The sequence below is a fragment of the Myotis brandtii genome, unplaced genomic scaffold, assembly GCF_000412655.1.
Source record: "Myotis brandtii unplaced genomic scaffold, ASM41265v1 scaffold293, whole genome shotgun sequence".
Classification (NCBI taxonomy): domain Eukaryota; kingdom Metazoa; phylum Chordata; class Mammalia; order Chiroptera; family Vespertilionidae; genus Myotis; species Myotis brandtii.
In genome coordinates this window covers 2,077,931-2,085,534 of record NW_005361201.1, presented here as the reverse complement: position 1 = coordinate 2,085,534, position 7,604 = coordinate 2,077,931, and positions in this window count along the sequence as shown.

Below are 7,604 nucleotides of genomic sequence, written 5' to 3'. Positions count from 1 at the left end.
TGAGGGCCGTTTTCAGGCTGGCGGGGGACTAAAGCTCCCAACCTCTCTTTTTTTTCTTTTTTTTTTCCTTCTGGGATTTATTTACCTTCTATGGCTGTCACTGGAGCTGAGAGCCAGCTTTAGCTCTGAGGCTCGGCTCCAGCTCTGAGACCTCAGCTGCTGAAAGCAGGTATCTGGGTTTGTTTGGGTTCTTTAATTGTTCTTTAACTGTTGCAGTCCTGCTCGCTCCAGTTCTGAGGCCCGGCTGGCTGAAAGCAGGTTTCTGGGGATTGTTTAGCTTCTATAATTGCAACATTGTTTCTTAGAGTGCAGCTCAGAGCCCAGCAGCGGCAGGGGGGGGACTTTGGCTTCCTCCATCACTGGAGCAAGCAAGCCTCCTGTTCGCTTCAGCTGCCTGGCTGCCGGCCGCCATCTTGGTTGGCAGTTAATTTGCATATCTCGCTGATTAGCCAATGGGAAGGGTAGCAAAGTTACGGTTAATTGCCATGTTTCTCTATTATTAGATAGGATAATGTTTTTAAAGTTCACACATGCTGTAACATAAATCAGTATTTCATTACTTATTGTGGCTGAGTAATATTCCATTGTATGCATATACCATTTATGTTTATCCACTCATCAGTTGATAGACATTTAAAAGAGGGCAAAGCAGAAACTATACTACATTTAATGTATATATCCACTGAAAGATTCATCCACAGCTTCAAAAGATTTACATATGGCAAAATGTGCCCCTTAAAATTGAAGTGAGATCATTTACTGAAAAAAGTCTATTTGAGCTGGGTCCCTCTGTGTGTTATTTTAGAGGATTGGATTGGAGGCTGGATTGTATTTAGTGGCTGTTCTAATAAGTTTTCATTTTATTGGTGGAACATCGGTGTCTTTGTTTGCATTCAAAACAAAATTAGTGAAGTAGAACTAGCAAATCAATGAGCCATATTTCTGCTTATTTGTCACCTGTTATAGGGTTTTACAAATTCTAGGATAGCCTTAAATGTTCATTCCAGATGCCAGAAATGTGTTGATTTAGTTTGCGTTCCTGCTGTGAGATACAAAATATGGAAAATTAAAATGTGCATCTCATTGTACATGAATGTTCCAAGCAGCGTTAGGTGTAATAGCCCAAAACTGGAAATAACTCACATGTACACCAACAGGTGACGGTTAAACAAGTTGTGGTAAATCCTATAATATACTACTCAGCACTAAGGAGGATCAAGCTATTAAAATATGTAATAACATGATGGATCCCAAGATAATTTGTTGAAAGAAAGAAGTCTGATAAAAAGTGCATATTGCAAGATTTAATGTAGATAAAGATTTAGAAAAGGCAAACTAATCTATAGTAACAAAAGGCAGATCAGCAATTGTTTGATATGGGGCAGGGGGTGGGGAGAGGTAGGAGATGGGGTAACAAAGGGGAACAAGAAAACTTTTGGGAATGATGATTGTTTATTTTCTTGACTGTGGTGTAGTTTCACAGGAGTATCTATATGTCAAAATGTATAAAATTGTATAATTTAAATATGTTCACTTGATCATAGCTCAATTACACCTCAATAAAGCTGTTTAAAAATGCAAGTAACTGAAAATAAAGACATACATACATACATACATACATACATACATAAATGCAGGTCCCAAATTCATGGGGTGGGGGGCAAATGACCTTTCATCCATAGAAAACGTAAAACACATTATTACCAGTAGCAAGCAAAGAGGGTCAGACGGCTAGTATTTCATATTTTTTATATTAGGCACCAAGGGCCCCTACTATTGGCTATGCCAAGGGAAACAATTTCAGGTATACTCATTTTGCTAATAGAGTTATCTGGTCATAAGTAGGAGCCTATGCTTAGGCCCTCAATTTTTAACCATAACTTTAACAAAAATATGATGCACTTCATTCCTCCATGAGGATGTTTAAAAACTAACAAGACAAATATGTCTATCTTAATATAAGCAGAGCAAAGCTAGCAAGGATACCCTAGTTGGAAACAGTCCAATTATTATGCTACTCTTGGTCAGCTAAGTATACCACAATTCAGAGGTGAACGTTGACAATTTAGTTAATGCTAATTCTTGGTGGACAGTCTGAGTGGGTTGGAAATGCATAATCCATTCATGAGCATAAAGAAAGAAGCATGTTCAATAAAGCAAATTAACACTGAAAACTGGCTAAAATGTTCTTGTTTGTCCATTCTAATAGAGTCTTAAATATAGCAGTCAATATGCACATTGTATTGGTAACTAGAGTGTTTCCTTAGCATAGAACTTTGTGAAATACACAAAATCTCTTATGGAGGGTGAAGACACTGTATTCTGTATCGAGAATTATGTTGTTGATGGTAGAGTCCTAGAAAACCAGCTGTAAGCCATATTCAATTGTTTCTACCCTAATCTCCAGATTCTCTTCACCGAAAAAGTGAGAGATTCTCAACACACATAGCTAAGAATATAAATCACTTTAAAAATGTTTCATATCTACTTGTGTGGATACCCTGCAACCTAGTTCCTTTTATGATGTCCACTTCTTCCATTAGGAGCTCTAGTACAGCTATTGATCCTTTCCTGTCAATCCCCAGAATGGTTGTGTGCTGCTAGTATACTGTTTCTTCAGTCTGAGTATTTTAAGCTCATGCTACCTGTGGCATCTAATTCTCTTTTATGACCATCATTAATTTCACATCCCTTGACCTGTCACCTCAATCTCCTTCAATTCTCTCTCTCTCTCTCTCTCTCTCTCTCTCTCTCTCTCTCACACACACACACACACACACACACACACACACACACACCACCTCAGTGGGAATATTTACTTCTTGCTCTAAGTCTTGCTGAAAATCCATTGCCTATTGGGCAGACAAGTGGAAACCTCAATGCCACATATCTGCTTGTGCAACTCCATTTACTGTTCTCCAGGCAACAGTAGCTCAGGGAGTTACTGCTTAATTACATCATGCTTAACATCATGTGAGCTTTGCAAGCCTGAGTGGCAATCTCCTTTCATAGTAGAGATCAGGATGCTGAATGTGCCCACGTGCATCGTGCACAGAGTAATTTTCTCTCCCTGCTGGATCCCAATATTCTAATTGTGTCTCAGTAATAGAAAGTGTGCTTCATCCTTCAACATGTTCCAAATGAAAATATTAAAACCCACATCAGGCAAAAGACATAATGAACAGAAAATATTATCTGGGATTTCTGATGCTGTTGCCTTTGATTCCCATTTGCTTTGCTAATTGAAAGGTGGAACAGATGGTGGCCAGCTCACAAAATATGGCATACCTATAAAAATGGCCCATTCTGCCAAGCAATTCTTTACAAGCAAAGGAGGCATTAGAAGGGATTGTGGCTTTCAAAAACCGAAGATGATCTCTGCAGGATGGACAGTTATGCAGGGAGCAGAGTGGGCGGTTTATGGCCCTTAGATGCAGCTGCTTTGTGAAACTCGTGACACCTGTTAGTATCCATAGGGGAAGACAATGGAGACATAAAAGTGGGCAGCTGGATTCAACTAATTATTAACTCCATAACTCCATCAGAAAAGCTACCAGACTGTTCCCCAGTGAGGCTCATATCTCCCCAATCAGCCCCGTTTCTGGCCCTCCTTGAAGATGAAAAAAAGCAACTCCAAACTATGTGTATGCCTCACCTTTGGAAAGGCCACAAGAAGCAAATTTAACCTCAGGCAGCATCTGTACAAAATATAAATGGAAGTGGCTTTGTTCTGACTCACTGGATCACTGTCAGGATTGAGCAGCAGGTAGGTGTTGAAATCACCCAGCTTTCCACATTTCCTGTCCCATTGAAAAAAAATCCTCTCCAATTATTGTAGCAAATGCAATAACTTCAAATGAAATTGGTATAATTCATAAAATGCCACAGGTGAATGGAAATCAAGGTACTTGCAAATACGATGCCCCTGTACATTTTCCAGTTCGCTGGGAGTCTTATAGAGACTTAATTAAGCATTCTTGGTAATGTGACATTTGCTATCAATTTATAGGTTTGAATTTTCAAGACATGCAATCAAGAGGCTTGCTATTTCCTTCTGGGTGTTTTGCACATAATTAGAATAAGCAGAAGGAGAAGAGAGGTGGCTCCAGGTTCTGCTGCTGTGTGTAAAAGAAACTCTCTCCTACCAAAGGAAACAATATTCTACTCTTTAAAACAACACCAAACCCTTTTCTGCTCCCCAATAAATATCTGCTCAAAACTTATTGGTATTGCTTACATGTTCCCATTAAATGTAAGCTGTGATTCTCAGCAGCATTTTCAGCCAGTGTTTTCTAAATGGAATCACATTTATTCATGTCCGTTGTATACCCAAGCTTATATGAAGTCCCTTCTTAAACAGATTCAAGCAGATATTTATTTGATATTGTTTTATTTTTGATTACAAAAGATGTAATTAAATAATTACACACTTATTAAATAAAATGAGGCCACCAAGACAAAGAAAACACAGAAAAACAAGAATTTACATAAATCCATCCATGTTAACATTTTGATGTATTTTTTATACATAGGTTTTAAAAATATTTTTAAATATTTTAAACAAAAATATTTTAAACCATTGCTGAAATACAATTCTGCATATTTTGCTTTGTAATTAATTGATAATTTTTAATGTAACTGTTGAATAATATTCTATAGGTTAGATATTATCAATTATTTTTAAAACAGGAAATGTGGAAAACTGAGTTATTTCAACACCTACCTGTTGCTCAACATTATATTTTTGAATATTGAATTTTCTAAGTGTTTTGATACTACAAATAATATTATCAAAGATAATTTTGTGTATAAGACCTTTTTTTTTTTTAAATATATTTTATTGATTTTTTACAGAGAGGAAGGGACAGAGATAGAGAGTTAGAAACATCGATGAGAGAGAAACATCGATCAGCTGCCTCCTGCACATCTCCTACTGGGGATGTGCCCGCAACCCAGATACATGCCCTTGACCGGAATCGAACCTGGGACCTTTCAGTCCGCAGGCCGACGCTCTATCCACTGAGCCAAACCGGTTTCGGCAGTGTATAAGACCTTTTATATTTTAATTTTTTATGTAGAAAAAATTTAGACTATATATCTTTTTAAAAAATTTTGTCATATTATACCCCATTAGCAGTTTATGGGAGCTATTATGAATGTTACAAGGGTTTTTAAATGTTTACTATTCTGATAAACAAAAATGGTATTGCATTTTAATTTGCATTTCTTTGATTACTAGTGGGTTAAGTATTTTTCCATTTGTTTTTAATCTAATTTTATTTCTTCTTTTATGAATAGCCCATGTCTCTTGCATATTTATCTATGAGAGGCTTTCTATTCTCTCCCTCCACGGGTGTTCTCTCTAGTAGTAATGTGCTGTCACACTTGATATATTTTTGTTTCCTAACTTGTTACCTTCCTCTTAATTTTGGTTGTTTCTTCAGGGAAAAGTTTTAAATTACATGTAGATAAATGTTAGTTTCTTCTTTTTCATTCATTCTGTGCCATTTAAGCTTTAAAACTCCCCACTGACATCAATAGTCAAAAGCTCCATAATTGAAGACAAAGACTATATGGAATCTTTTCATGAATTTAATGCTTAATCCATCCAAAGTTTATATTCTTGATAAAATGTGGAAGCCAAAATGAATTTATTCTTTCCCCAAATCTTAATCAACAGTCCCAATACCAGTTACTTAATAATCTTTCTCTTTGTTACTGACTAGTAATGCTCCATAAAACACTCTCTCTCTCTCTCACACACACACACACACACACACACACACACATATACACACTACATAAAGGTAATGTATTACTGTTCTTTTAACACAGTAAGGTTTGCTCCAGCATAAAGAATTACTGCCTTAAATGCAGATTTTATCAGGGCTGAGATGCCTGTCAGAGCACTCTGTGCTGAGTCAATCCTGCTCAGGGCCACCTGGTGAATTACATCACAGTTCATCACTTCCCCAGGGGTCCTGTGCATTGGAACTGTTGACCACCCAACCCCCTTGGATTAGCTCCCTAATACCAGCCATGCTACCCCCTCTCAATTATCAATAATGTTTGCCTCTAAAGTGGCAACATACTTTCCAAATGATCTCCCACCCTCCCCACCTCCCACCAAACCAACACAAGGGCGCAGTGTCTTAGAAACTCACAATACAGCCTGCCTCCCAACTCAGGCCAAGAAGAAACTCAAGACTAATTATTTCACTCTCATCCCGTTGAAATTTGTATCTATTTTCCATTCTCATAGGACAAGACCACCCTCTTTAGTTGCTCAAGTAGCATCAATCTATCATACCCAACTCCTGCAAGGCTGACACTAAATATTTTATCAGAAACCACCACTACACCTGGCATATTGCTGCTGTAATATATTTCCACAAACCACAGATTTAGTAACATAAAACAAAAATGTATTCTCTCACAGCTCTGGAAATTAAAAATCTGAACTGGGTTTCAATGGGTTAGGATCAAAGTGCCAAGAAAGATTGTTTTCCTTCTAGAAAGGAATCCATTTTCTTTTCTTTCCCAGCTACCAGAAGCCACCTGCATTCCTTGGCTCAAAGTCCCCTACTCCATTTCAAAAGCCAGCTGCCTGGCATCTTCAAATCTCTCTCTCTCTGCCTCCCTCTTTCACTTATAAGGATCCTTCTTACCCTGGCCAGGTAGCTCAGTTGGTTCGAGTGTCCTCTCAAAAAGCCAAGAAGCCAAGGGTATGGGTTCCATCCTGATTAGGGCACAAACAAGAATCAACCAATGAATGCATAAATGAGTTAAACAATAAGTCTCTCCCTCTCTCTCTCTCTCTCTCTCTCTCTCTCTCTCTCATAAACAAACAAAAAAGGGTCATTCTCATTACATTGGTCCTACCTTGATAATCCAGGATGACCTTTCCATTCCAGAATCCTCAATCACATCTACAAATTTCCTTTTTGCCATGAAAAGTAACATATTTGCAGGTTCCCAGATTAGGATGTGGACATATTTAGAGGTCATTATCCTGCTTCTCACATTAAAATTGAACTAACTGAGTAAACAATGAGCCCATAGATGTGGTGATTTTAGGTCCAAAATAGGAGCAATCTCTATATATAAAAGGCTAATATGCAAAGTGTTCCCTTGGGAGTTTGACCTGGAGAATGGGAGTTCAATCATTTGCTATGATGTGTGCTGACCACCAGGGGGTGGTGCGGAATGAAGGAAGGTCCCTGCAGGCAGCCAGCAGCCAGGGAAGGAAGGCCCTGGCCAGCAGCTGGAAGGCCCTAATCGGCCCTGATCGCCGGCCAGGCCTAGGGACCCTACCTGTGCAAGAATTTCATGTACCGAGCCTCTAGTATGTTAATACTGTAATTACATTTGTGCGTATTAGGTGGGTATTTTGTCCATTTTATTCTTTTATCAAATTTTTGTTTGCTCATTCAGAAGAAACAGCATAGAACACTGTTTAGTTTACCATTCACTGGAATCAGACTGTCCTATTTTAATCCCTGATTCTGGATCTTACTGCCTAGCAAATTATTTAATAAACACTCTGTGCCTCTGTTTTCTCAACTATAAAATGGTAAATATATATCTCATAGAGTTGTTGTCTC